Raw genomic sequence first — 15,030 nt, 5'->3', positions numbered from 1 at the left:
CTTGTTTTTCCACATATAAAAATAGATTTGTCTGTGACACTCTTTTGAGTTAAATGCAGCTTTGTGTGATGTCGTACAGATGACACAGTGTACAATAACAAGATGAAAAACAGAGCTTGCCATGGTGTCGAGAACAAACTTGGGTTTTGCACGGACATAACAAGATCAGGCTAAGCCTGCTATAAAACACTGAGCGGGACTTCAAAACACATGAGTGAGATTTGTAGAAGCCCAGTGTGATGTCCAGGCAACGCAGCCAGACGCAGGCGAGCCTTTAGAAAGGCTGGAGCTGAGGCTCAGACAGATACTTCACATTCAATTCAATTCAATTCAATTTTATTTATATAGCGCCAAATCACAACAAATGTCGCCTCAAGGCGCTTCATAGATACAGAGAAAAGCCCAACAATCATATGACCCCCTATGAGCAAGCACTTTGGCGACAGTGGGAAGGAAAAACTCCCTTTTAACAGGAAGAAACCTCCGGCAGAACCAGGCTCAGGGAGGGGCGGCCATCTGCTGCGACCGGTTGGGGTGAGAGAAGGAAGACAGGATAAAAGACATGCTGTGGAAGAGAGACAGAGATTAATAACAGATACGATTCAATACAGAGAGGTCTGTTAACACATAGTGAGTGAGAAAGGTGACTGGAAAGGAAAAACTCAATGCATCATGGGAATCCCCCGGCAGCCTACATCTATTGCAGCATAACTAAGGGAGGATTCAGGGTCACCTGGTCCAGCCCTAACTATATGCTTTAGCAAAAAGGAAAGTTTTAAGCCTAATCTTAAAAGTAGAGATAGTGTCTGTCTCCCGAATCCAAACTGGAAGCTGGTTCCACAGAAGAGGGGCCTGAAAACTGAAGGCTCTCCCTCCCATTCTACTTTTAAATACTCTAGGAACAACAAGTAGGCCTGCAGAGCGAGAGCGAAGTGCTCTAATAGGGTGAAATGTGGGGTGACTCGTGAGCATCTGGCTCAGGGTTTGCTGGTGTCCTTGTTGTCTGGTTTATTGATCACATGGGGGCCAAGCTGTTAGAACCAAAGGTTAAAATGACCCAGGATGATGTGGAATAGCAGGTTTAGTGCATAATGTGCTCAATTATCAATAGCTCATTTTTCATATACTGCAGCCTGTCACTGCTTTTAGCTAATGGTGCCACTCCAGAAATACCCTTTTTTGTCTTTCTCCTCATAAAAAGTCAATAAAGTTGTGACGTTAATGCTGCTGTTAACATGGGATCGCTTCACTCTCAGAGGTCTAGAAAGACATGAGAAAAACAGGACAGGAGAGGAAAATGAGAAACTGTCTTCAAAGAAGAAGAAACGTGACATTCAAAGAAGAAGAAACGTGACATTCAAAGAAGAAGAAACGTGACATTCAAAGAAGAAGAAGAAACGTGACATTCAAAGAAGAAGAAACGTGACATTCAAAGAAGAAGAAACGTGACATTCAAAGAAGAAGAAATGTGACATTCAAAGAAGAAGAAACGTGACATTCAAAGAAGAAGAAACGTGACATTCAAAGAAGAAGAAACGTGACATTCAAAGAAGAAGAAACGTGACATTCAAAGAAGAAGAAACGTGACATTCAAAGAAGAAGAAACGTGACACTCAAAGAAGAAGAAACGTGACATTCAAAGAAGAAGAAATGTGACATTCAAAGAAGAAGAAACGTGACACTCAAAGAAGAAGAAACGTGACATTCAAAGAAGAAGAAACGTGACATTCAAAGAAGAAGAAACGTGACATTCAAAGAAGAAGAAACGTGACATTCAAAGAAGAAGAAACGTGACACTCAAAGAAGAAGAAACGTGACACTCAAAGAAGAAGAAACGTGACATTCCAAGAAGAAGAAACGTGACATTCAAAGAAGAAGAAACGTGACATTCCAAGAAGAAGAAACGTGACATTCAAAGAAGAAGAAACGTGACATTCAAAGAAGAAGAAACGTGACACTCAAAGAAGAAGAAACGTGACATTCAAAGAAGAAGAAACGTGACATTCAAAGAAGAAGAAACGTGACATTCAAAGAAGAAGAAACGTGACACTCAAAGAAGAAGAAACGTGACATTCAAAGAAGAAGAAACGTGACATTCAAAGAAGAAGAAACGTGACATTCAAAGAAGAAGAAACGTGACACTCAAAGAAGAAGAAACGTGACACTCAAAGAAGAAGAAACGTGACATTCCAAGAAGAAGAAACGTGACATTCAAAGAAGAAGAAACGTGACATTCCAAGAAGAAGAAACGTGACATTCAAAGAAGAAGAAACGTGACATTCAAAGAAGAAGAAACGTGACACTCAAAGAAGAAGAAACGTGACATTCAAAGAAGAAGAAATGTGACATTCAAAGAAGAAGAAATGTGACACTCAAAGAAGAAGAAACGTGACATTCAAAGAAGAAGAAACGTGACATTCAAAGAAGAAGAAACGTGACATTCAAAGAAGAAGAAACGTGACATTCAAAGAAGAAGAAACGTGACATTCAAAGAAGAAGAAACGTGACACTCAAAGAAGAAGAAACGTGACATTCCAAGAAGAAGAAACGTGACATTCAAAGAAGAAGAAACGTGACATTCCAAGAAGAAGAAACGTGACATTCAAAGAAGAAGAAACGTGACATTCAAAGAATTCTCAAAATGAAATTAATGAAGAATTCTATCATTCTAAAAGTGGCAGCCTGTCACCAAAGAGCCAATAGAAATTGAAAATGTGACGTCATTCAGGGGTAAAACCGCAAAGGATTCTGGGAACTCGTGGCAAGAGGTACTAGCGCACACAGGCTTTCAATTGAAATCAGTCACACAGCGATAAAAAGAAACAGAAAAAATGGCAAGAAGCTGTTGTATTATTAACTGCAATAGCCGGTCGCATGACAGCCACGGGAAGCCGGCGGGTAAAGAGATCGGTTGTTATCGGATTACGTCGTTGAAGAGAAATTGTTCGAGCCATGTTTCCGAAGTAACAAAGAGCCGACGGATGGCCTGGATTGCAGAGCAAATATAACGTCCCAGAACACTCCAGCTCACATGTTAGTCTGCTCCAAGCATTTCCACAAAGGTCAGTCTTCTGTTGTAGTTAATACGACATTTTTCATAACATAATTGGTGATGTAGGTTCAACAGCTCAAACAGGAAACACATGAACTCTCTAGTGGGCTGACGTGGAAAGTGTAGCAGCAGGCACATCCACCCTAACTGCTACAACATGAATTTCGATTTGTTGCGCTGTCTGGTGGGAGACACCAAAGATGTTGCTCCTGTTAGTGTGTCTTTTGTCATGTCTCCCTCCCATCACCTCCAACTGGTTCCAACAGTCGGCCGCCCCTCCCTGAGCTTGGTTCTGCCAGAGGTTTCTTCCTGTTAAAAAGATGTTTTTCCTTCCCACAGTCACCAAGTTCTCGCTCAAAGGGGGGCGTCTGATTGTTGGGGTTTTCTTTGTATTATTGTCGGGTCGTTACCTGACAATATAAAGCACCTAGAGGTGACTGTTGTTGTTATTCGGTGCTATATAAAAAACTGAATTGAATTAAATTTAGTGCCATTTTGTTCCTACACCCGCTAATTGTGTTGTTTAATTGCCATGAAGCCACATTTAGTGAAAAGCAAACAAAGCATATCTGCACAAACACCTCATAACAACTATCATGCATGGTGGGTGGTGGAGGGATGATGGTTGGGGCTTGTTTTGTTGTCACAGGACCTGCGTATCCTGTAAACACCTTTGTATACTAAATCTTTCTAGAGGCAAATGTGAAGCTTGACTCAGCCAGACTCATGCAAGAGGACAATAATCTAACGCTCACCAGCAAATCTGCAAGTTATTGTTACTTCTTCTAAAGGTGATTGTACAAGCATGGGGCACATTTACACAGTTTCAGCATTTTGGCCTCATTTTTATTGAATAAATAATTAAATTCAGTTCAATTTAATCAAAGCGCACACCGCACACATATCAGCACACATATGTGTTGCTGAGGCTGTGAATAAATAATCATTTTAGAACCTGGTCAGGACCAGATGTTATGACGATGATGAGTAATAACAATAATAATAATATTATCATGTCTTTTAGTTTGCTTCTTTGGCTACACATGACTCCCTATTATTGCCTTTTCAAAATTTTAATTGCGAAATGCACAAGCTATCTCAGACCACACCAAAAGACAAGCTGGTTCACATTAGCCACCTAATCATGCAGTCCCCTCATTACACAGGGCACACAGTGCACCTCAAACACCAGCATCTGCTCAGGAGTTCACACATGGGTCACCGAAACGCTGCATGTGACGTGATCATCATGCAAATGATCTACACATCCTGTTTTTATCATGTGTCATTGCTTTCTTAATAGTTTACACGCATTTCTGTTGATGTCTCAACTGACTCTAGTTTGCCTGGAATGGCATTATTTAATTATGGGTGGAAATACACTGAAACATAATGGAGATATTTAATTTTTGGAATGTTCTTGATTCAGTCCGTCTGCGTGTTTCTGGCTGAAAGAATAAATGCATTAAATTGCTTCCAGGCTAACTATGTTCAGAGTGTAATGTGTACTCAAAGTATAAATAAAATATTATGGGAACATTTTTTCCAAATCACTGACTGACAGGGAGACTAAAAGGTTTTGGGAATTTCTGCCAAAACCTTTTAATCTGCAAATTCTTGTAGAACACGAAGGATTAGAACACGTATCCTCTGAAGTCAGTGACTGACAGCATCATGGCAGCACTATAGAAATATGTAGCCTGCGCACAAAGAGTCAGCACATAGCCTCAGAAGATGGAGATGACTGACCTTCACATGGGCCTCAGTCTGCAGGCTGATTTGCAGGACAAAAGTGAACTGTGAAGAGAGGAGGGAAGTGGGTGTTGTCATGCTCTGGAATCTCCGTTAGCCAGGCACTGTAGGGGACAAAGCAGCCCTGCCCCATATCTCTAACACTGGGTAAAGTAGCTAAAGGCCATTTATAAGTAAGTGCAAAGCATGCTGTCAGTGGACTGTTTCATAAGAATAATATGTGTTGAAATCTAGACTCTAATCCCTGCATAGAGTGGATCCATGCTGAGCTCCATCTGTGTTTGGATTAACACATGAATGTACCGAGCACGCACAAAAGCTATGGCTCGAGCTAAATCAAAAACTGTCACCTGGGTGGAAGAAACAAAAGCCCACTGTCTGACCACCTTTCTGCCCAAAAGGGTGCCGATTTGCACAAAACAGAATGACGCTTTCCACTTATATTGTTAAAACAGTGTCACCAAACACAGTCAGTTTTGATGAATAAAACTGGACAAATGAGCATCACAATGCCAGCTCTGTGTTTGTGTCAGCTTGTCTGTGTTAGTGGCTGACCTGCCTCGTTTGGCAGTGCAGCTTGTTTGTGTGTTTGGACGGAGCAGAGCGAGCAAAGAGGAAGCACTGACAGACATGTGCTCTGACTGCTGCCTGTGCCAGTCAACAGGATGTTACACTTTTCTCCTCTGTGCACTGATTGAGTTTAATAGCTTCATGTTGACTACTGAGGAACAAATAAGCAAGTAGGGAATTTAGCATTTAGGTCAAGACTAGAATTAGCAAATGTGGGCTGATGCATGCGTGTGTGAATGAAATAGTATTCAAAGAAATAAATAATTGTGCTGCATTGTGAGTTGCATCTAGCCTATAAATTACTGACTTCTTGTGATTGACAGTCTATGAGTGCATATATAGATTCCCATGGAATAGAATCAACCCGACTTCCAACTTTCTCGTTTTCAGCAAATGCTAGAGCTGGACTTTTGCATAGTGTGGATAAACCTGTGGTCTTTGATGGGAAACAGACAGAAGACAAATGTGTTTAATGTGTGTTGGAACAGAGGTAGAACTACGAGTTAATGAGCAAATTACTGTAAGATTCATCATCTCAGCAGATAAGTTTTCTCTTAATGAGGACCTCGGTGATGCAGAGGAAACACAGCGTATCTAATTTAACACGTTAGAAATTAAGGCCTTCATAGAGAAACAGACATCAGCTACTACCATGTTGGTTGTGATAAATGCGGGTCTCTACCAGGCAGACATGTGACAGGTCATTAGCGTTCTTAGTCATGAGAGCATTCTCAAACATTATGGACTTAATGTGGCATTAAGTATAACCCAAAACTAGCAACTGTGCCTTTAAACTCATCGGACTTTTATCCAATTTCTTTTGTCAACTGCGAGGTCTGCTCCCTCGTGGGGCCATTAAGTAGAACGCAGGTTTGAGACACTCTTCAGAGCTGGAAGTTACATTCATCTGTTACCCTGCCTATAGAAAATAAGATAACAATAATACTGGGTACTGATGTGAAACTCAATTTGGGGATGAAATGTTTTGCTCGTGTAGAACTGCTGCAGAGTCTAACAAGTAAACCAGAGAAGAAAAAAGTTTTCTTGAGAGTTAGCTAACTAAGATAATAAAGTGATGTACTTAAAAGACAGCTAACCTCTGTTCTTATTCATCTCTTATTACAAAAAGTGGAATCAGTTACCTCATAGCTATCCAGTATTTTATTTTATTTTATTTTATTTTATGTTATTTTATTTTATAGAGAATTTTATTTTATAGAGAATTTAGTTGTACTTTCCTTTAGTTCCTGTCAGTTAATGAACTGTTTTTGTGCACTGCAATTATAAATTAAAATATATGCACAATGTTATAAAATGTCATGTCTTATCTAAAAGGTAATTTCGCCTATACTAAAGTAAAAAGATCTTTATATTAAGTGATTATTTTGATGAATCTGACTATTCGCACCTATTCAGTTAATCAGCCTCTGATTTCATGAAATATGCATGGGCGAGTAGCAGGCACTCAGCGGGGAGCTTTGGATTCCAGGGGATGTTGCTCGATACGGAGGAGGCATCCAAATTATGCATTGCTCCAAATTGGCTCCCCATGTCTTCACACGGGAAGAAAAAAACATGGCATTACAGCCCAAAAGTTTCAACTGTGTAATTCTGACATCACCAACTGCAAATTGCCTGAAATGTTCCTTCATCCTCTTAACTCGCACGGTTAGAAAGACCGGCTGCAGCAGAACTGATTCAATCCTGCACTGACAGAAAGATGTGTTTCTGTTCCGAGCTGATGAATGAGCCCTCGAGTAAAGCAAACATCCACAGCCTCAGCCTGTTATCGGCCTTTGTTGTGATGGAAGCTGGGACTGAGCTAATGCTCAAAGCCTACCTTTAAACACAAAGCCACACCTGGAGGAGAGTCAGTGAAGCTGTGGCACTGAGAACGTCATCGTGTCATAACACTCTGAACTTTGTCTTGAATGAACATCGCTTCTGTTAGTCAAGGTTTATAAATATTACACACTGTCCTTGTTTACTCTGCCTGCAGATTTCTGGATCCTCATCCAGCTATTTTGGTCATGTTCATATCTTTATCAGGTCAGCAGTGCACTTTATGGTAAATGTATATAAAAACAAACAAACTGAGAAGCAGAAAGGCTAATTTTGTCGAATTACAAATGTTATGATTTATTAAGCATAGCTGACGCTTTCAACAAACAAGCAAAAGCAGAATACTCAAACATTCTAGGTGGCATTTTCAATGCAAGGTACAGAACAGAAAATGAGAAAAACAAAGACAAATGGAAGATGAATAGCAAGAATGAATAAAAACGATAAACTGAAAAAGGATCGTGACAGTAAAAGATGGCATCGTAGGAAACTAAGTCTTATTTCTTATTCTCGGGCTCCCCGGGAGTCCGCTGTGGAACCTTCACATTAGCATCCACCAGGTTACAGGCAAGCCATTAATATAAGAACAAACATTTGTTTTAGCTACCTGCCAAATGGGCAGTCATAAAGTTGCAATTACTTGGAAATTAAAGAATAAAAGTGCTCAGTGTGTTCTTTCTCCAATCAGTTTATTACAACAGCTACTCAAACGAGTAGCCCTTGAATTCTGCAAATGTCGCCCCAATCAACAGTCATGCTGAATGTCAACAGTACACCATTGTTTCATGCAGCCTTGAAAGAGCAGTGGTTTTGGAGAAACTACAAAAAAAATGCTCCTACTCCATATGGACAGCAGATTTGGCCGAGTCTGGGGGGGCTCAGGGATTGCCGGGACAAAATAATACAATGTCTTCTAAAGGTTGTTGAGGAATGCGACTGTCATGTTGCATCACCACATTGAGCCCCTGAAGAGGTATTCACCTAGCGTCTCTGTTTAGGAATGCACCAAGCACACTTTTTAGTCTCACAGTAAAACCCAATGGGCCAGATCAGTTGTGCACCACTGGTCCCACAGGCCAAAACCTCCATTTGTGTTCTGCTTAGTGATGTGTGTGTATTGCTTAGCCGCTCAAACAGACAAACGGACCAGAATAAAACATCTGTCAGGTGGTGCTAATGGCGTGACATTAAAGGAGTGTTAGGAGTAAATGTGAATTCTAAAGAGGTTGATGTGACACATTTGCTCCAGGACATTCCAGCGTGATGATTAAAAGGGCTTTCAGGTGACATAATCCACCCCTTGGGCAGGGGTGTTGGAAGTCTTAGGCTCTGTGGCAATAAAACACACAACATGTGCTCGAGTCTCTAACTGAACATCTCCAATGTCTCAGCAGAAAAGCTCATTTGTTTTGCTCTGGATTTTATATAACGAATACACATGCTTCTTCAAGCTCAATGCAAACTGGATTTATACATTTTTCTGTTTCCTACATATCTTGTCTCACTGTATTCATGTTGCCATGTTAAAAGATGTTTTACACAATCCTTGCCTCACCCGATGGCTGCAAGAAGCAAGAATGAATAAAATGTTGAGCCAACCATCCCTTTAACGTTAACTAGTGATGACTTCATGAACTTCTTCACAAATAAAATTTTTATCATTAGAGAAAAAATTACCAATAATCATCCCACAGATCTAATATTATCTACAGCTACTCTTAGTTCCATTGATGTTAAGTTAGACTCTTTTTTTCCAATCGATCTTTCTGAGTTAACTTCAATAATTACTTCCTCCAAACCATCAACGTGTCTTTTAGACCCCATTCCTACAAAACTGCTCAAAGAAGTCCTGCCATTGATTAATTCTTCGATCTTATATATGATCAACCTATCTCTAATAATCGGCTATGTACCACAGGCCTTCAAGGTGGCTGCAGTTAAACCTTTACTCAAAAAGCCATCTCTAGACCCAGCAGTCTTAGCTAATTATAGGCCAATCTCCAACCTTCCTTTCATATCAAAAATCCTTGAAAGAGTAGTTGTCAAACAGCTAACAGATCATCTGCAGAGGAATGGTTTATTTGAAGAGTTTCAGTCAGGTTTCAGAGTTCATCACAGCACAGAAACAGCTTTATTGAAGGTTACAAATGATCTTCTTATGGCCTCTGACAGTGGACTCATCTCTGTGCTTGTCCTTCTTGACCTTAGTGCAGCATTCGATACTGTTGACCATAATATTCTATTAGAGCGATTAGAACATGCTGTAGGTATTACAGGTATTGCACTGCAGTGGTTTGTATCATATCTATCTAATAGACTCCAATTTGTGCATGTAAATGGAGAGTCCTCTTCACACACTGAGGTTAATTATGGAGTTCCACAGGGTTCGGTGCTAGGACCAATTCTGTTTACATTATACATGCTTCCCCTAGGCAGCATCATTAGAAGACATAGCATACATTTTCACTGCTATGCAGATGACACCCAGCTCTATCTGTCCATGAAGCCAGATAACACACACCAATTAGTTAAACTGCAGGAATGTCTTAAAGACATAAAGACTTGGATGGCCACTAACTTTCTGCTTCTTAACTCAGATAAAACTGAGGTCATTGTACTCGGCGCTGAAAAGCTTAGAAATATGGTATCTAACCAGATTCTTACTCTGGATGGCATTACCTTGGCCTCCAGTAACACTGTGAGGAACCTTGGAGTCATTTTTGACCAGGATATGTCCTTCAACGCACATATTAAACAAATATGTAAGACTGCGTTCTTCCATTTGCGCAACATCTCTAAAATTAGAAATATCCTGTCTCAGAGTGACGCTGAAAAACTAGTTCATGCATTTATTACTTCCAGGCTAGACTACTGCAATTCATTATTATCAGGATGTCCAAAAAACTCACTGAAAAGCCTTCAGTTAATCCAAAATGCTGCAGCAAGAGTACTGACAGGGACTAGAAAGAGAGAGCAGATTTCTCCTGTTTTGGCTTCCCTTCATTGGCTTCCTGTTAAATCCAGAATTGAATTCAAAATCCTGCTCCTCACATACAAGGTCTTAAATAATCAGGCCCCATCTTATCTTAATGACCTTGTAGTACCATATCACCCTATTAGAGCACTTCGCTCCCGCTCTGCAGGCCTACTTGTTGTTCCTAGAGTATTTAAAAGTAGAATGGGAGGGAGAGCCTTCAGTTTTCAGGCCCCTCTTCTGTGGAACCAGCTTCCAGTTTGGATTCAGGAGACAGACACTATCTCTACTTTTAAGATTAGGCTTAAAACTTTCCTTTTTGCTAAAGCATATAGTTAGGGCTGGACCAGGTGACCCTGAATCCTCCCTTAGTTATGCTGCAATAGACGTAGGCTGCCGGGGGATTCCCATGATGCATTGAGTTTTTCCTTTCCAGTCACCTTTCTCACTCACTATGTATTAACAGACCTCTCTGTATTGAATCGTATCTGTTATTAATCTCTGTCTCTCTTCCACAGCATGTCTTTATCCTGTCTTCCTTCTCTCACCCCAACCGGTCGCAGCAGATGGCCGCCCCTCCCTGAGCCTGGTTCTGCCGGAGGTTTCTTCCTGTTAAAAGGGAGTTTTTCCTTCCCACTGTCGCCAAAGTGCTTGCTCATAGGGGGTCATATGATTGTTGGGCTTTTCTCTGTATCTATGAAGCGCCTTGAGGCGACATTTGTTGTGATTTGGCGCTATATAAATAAAATTGAATTGAATTGAATTGAAGAAGCTGTTGCAAAAAAATCTCTGGTCTGGTTTAAAACAGAACACGGAAACACAAGGTGAGAAAATCTCTTGTTTGAAGTAACCAAAATGTTTTGAACAGCAGAAAAAATAGCCACATAATCACCATCACCGTTATTGGCCATAAAAGGCTAACTGAGGTCCTCAGAGTCTATAACATATGACTTGAAACTGAAAACAGCTGTACAAAGAAAAACGTTCCAGATTTCATTCGGACCACTTTTTATTCAAATTTGCAAGTTAAAGCAATACGATTATTAAACAATACGTCTAGACGTCGGGGCTGCACCTAAATCGTTCCACCATCCCCAAAGGTGGAGGCAAGAGCCTTAGGCAAAGTGCCAGCCCAGTGTCACATTAGGAGGAGAGTTTTATGCATTAGTCATAATGGGTCATTCCACTCTGACAGTGCTAGCCTGTCCAAGTGAGACACTAATAACCTTACAGACTGGCTGTAAAACTTTACACATTTCAAATGTGTGTAAAGAGTGTCTTAATAAAATGTCAGAGTATCAAGGTGTGATTTTGTTGAAAGCAAAAGTTCCTGAACACCAAACTAAAAGAACCAACGTCGACACTTTAATGTGCGTTTGGCCTCATGCCTTAATGAAACTGCTGGCTCTGCTGATGACAGCAATGGGGTAACCGTGGTTACTTAAGCAAGCAAGCCAAGCTTTGAGTGACATCATACATTTCTCTATTGGTCACGTAACCCTCACCCACTCCCTCAAATATCACATCATTCACACCTTGGGAGGCAGGTGTGTCACCCACAGGCTGGTGGGTGGGGCTGGTGGGCGGGGCTACTGAAGTGGCGCACAGCAGTCCAGCAGTCAGGTTCTCAGGTCACATCTATATTTAGTCCACTTGTGTCATTAATGAGATAAAGACACATACTGCTTAGTATGTATATATATATATATATATATAAAATATATTTGTCCTCTTCAAAGCCGACTCCTTGAGAGAGGCTGAGACTATTTCACATCTCCTGTTAATATTTCAGACTGACCATCTGTGATTTCACCGCTGACACCAGGAGGACTGGCCATCTCTTGGATTTATGTAAGCATCTTGCGTGTAGTTAACATAATTGCCTCATGCTTTAAAGTTAAGTGTAACTATATAGTGTAGAAACTACATGATATACAGAGAGATTAAATTGTTCATATCATGTTCAAGTGAAGTAAGTCAATAATAGAGCAATGTTAAATCTTTATCTTGAACGTAATGAAATCATGTAGGATCTGTATGAAATTCAACAACTTAATTTGTTCTTGTTTAGATGTCATGATACAATCTAGTGAGAGTGGTTAGTTGCTGGACTTGTGAAATTCACAAGATCGCACGAGATCTCAAACTGCAGTGAAAACACCAGGGTTATAAGAGGCAGACAACTACACACACACCTCGTGTATGCTATCGCTATTTATTGTGCTTTAACCTGTCAAGGACTAAAATGTACAGAAAATTCAGCATCAAGCCTTGAAATCATAGCTTTCCTACTTTTGTTAAGCCTGGATTGGTGGCATGGTGATTAGTGCTGTTACCTCACAAGAAGAAGGGCCTGGGTTCAAATCCACAATTGGGCTCGTTTGCAGTGGTTTCTCTCTGGGTATTCAGTTAAAAGTCATGCAGTTATTAGATTTAGGTTAATTGGCGATTCTAGATTACCTGTGAATGTGACAAATGGCTGTTTGTCTCTATGTGATAGACTGGCGAGCTGTCCAGGGTGTACCCTGCCTCTTAACCTATCACTTCGGGGTTATGCCCCAGCCCCCCCTGCAACCCGGATGAAGATAAGAGGATAGTCGTTGTAAGTCCATTAAGCAATTTATAGGTTGACCCGACTCTAGACTATGTTGAACATTATGTAATATGAAGACAACATGTAGTATTTAAGTGACCAAGTAGTACTGGGGTAAAAGTTATTGAATAGTGTTGAAATAAAATGACAAAATTGTGAAGCATTACAATATTCCTAGAGCTCAACTTACTTCATCTAAACATGTTTCAATCGCGTTTTATCAACACAAAATGCACATGTTTATTGAGTATGAATAAGTTGTGTTGATTTAACTCAGTTGCTTAAGTTTCTGCCAAAGCAAAACAGTTGTGTGCAACCAATGTCCACTATTGAATCAAGTAAATCCAAGATGGCCTTTTTTTCAGTGTGGAATAGTTTACCTTTTTGGGGGCAACACAGTGGGGTGGTGGTTAGCACGGTTGTTCCACAACAAGAAGGTCTTGGGTTCATCCCCACCATCTGTGCGGAGTTTGCGTGTTCTCTCGATGTCTACATGGGTTCTCTCTGGGTACTCAATTATATTACATTTTATTTGTGCCAAATCACAACAACAGTTGCCTCGAGGTGCTTACTTCAGCATCGTCCCACAGTCCAAAGACATGCAATATGCGGTATTAGGTTAACTGGTGATTCTAAATTCCCCAGAGATGCAGATGGTTGTCTAACACTCTGTGGAAGCTAACCAAGCTGTGAAACCTTTGCTCACACCTTCAGTGAATGGTCAGTGAGCTGGATGCTAACAGGTTTCCATTCCAGGGTTCGGACTGTCAATACTAAGTGGGTCAGGCTTGCAGAGTTCTTTGGCTACACTAATACACATTTCAAATTAAATGTCTATTTGGCTCGCTGCGACTTTGCTTCCCAGAATAAAATTCCATTAAAAGGGCAATAGGCTTGACACAGTGGAAGAGATCCAGCACTGAAAATGTACCAGTACATCTCACTTTGGTTTTATTTTTCAGCCTTCTGGGCTGAAAACTCAGAAATGCCAAAAAACAGTTTTGTGTAATGACTACTTGACCACAGGTATTTTAAGACAGAGATGTAGCACTCTCAGACTCTGAATTTCAGTCTATGGGAGAATTTGGTTGCAGCAAATATTAAGTTTAATTCAATTTTATTTCTACAGCACCAAATCACATCAACAGTTGCCTCAAGGTGCTTTATATTGTAAGGTAGACTCTACAGTATTACATACAGAGAAAAACCAACAATGAGCAAGCACTTTGGTGACAGTGGGAAGGAAAAGGAAAGAAAAACTCCCTATTAACAGGAAGAAACCTCTTCAGAACCAGGCTCAGGGAGGAGCGGTAAAATATGGCGGTAAAAGTATAACATCCTGGGGAAAAAGGAAAAAAAAGCTTTTGAACCTTATTTTGATACAGAATCACCAAACTGAGTCATTTCATCTGAGGATACAACAAAGGTTAACTTTAAGGACATGACTTCTTTGATTAGCATACACCCCAACAGAACCCAACACTGATGGTAGTGTTTTGCTGTGCTTCAGCTCCTCTTAACTGTATCACTGAACTGGACCTCACTAGCATGTTTGTTCTGTTGGTGCCTTTTTGGAGCTGCAATTACGAGTCAAGTAGTATCACCTGCTGTATGGAACAAACCATCCAAGAGCACATGCTCTTGGATGGTCACACAACTAAAACATCATTAGCTGATAACTTGGCATCCCACACATATGGTCACTGGGTTTGCTGTAGAGCAGGAGGTAGGTTGCTGGTTTGACCCCTAGGTATTCCAGTCTGCATGCCAAATATCATTAAGCAAGATACGTAACGCCCAGATGGTCTCTGATGCATCCACCAGAGTATGAAAGTGTGTGAATCTTAGAAAGAAAGTAGTGCTTTTAATGAGGCATGTTGTATGAAGTATTTTGAGTGCTCTGGGTTATTAGAAAAGCAGTTTATAAGAATGAGAATTCATTCTGTGAGTCTGTCATTATTTTATTACTTTCTTATCTTTTATTTTACTTTTAAATTCTATCTGATTATTTTATTGTACAGTACTTTGGTCAACAGTTGTTGTTTTTAAAAGCGCTATATAAGTAAAATTGATTGATTGATTGATTGATTTACCACTGCAGACTTAAAAACAAACAAACACAACACAGACAGAAGCAGCCAAAATACTACAGCTGAGCTTCTGGTGCTGGGTATCTGTTATTTATACCTGGTACCAGATCATGAGCAAATGTGAGCACAGATTGGATTTTGTGTTGTCCTCAAAGTA

This window comes from Neolamprologus multifasciatus, chromosome 5 (genome assembly GCF_963576455.1).
Source record: "Neolamprologus multifasciatus chromosome 5, fNeoMul1.2, whole genome shotgun sequence".
Lineage (NCBI taxonomy): Eukaryota > Metazoa > Chordata > Actinopteri > Cichliformes > Cichlidae > Neolamprologus > Neolamprologus multifasciatus.
The sequence above is the reverse complement of the archived record's forward strand: the minus strand, read 5'-3'. Positions refer to the sequence as shown.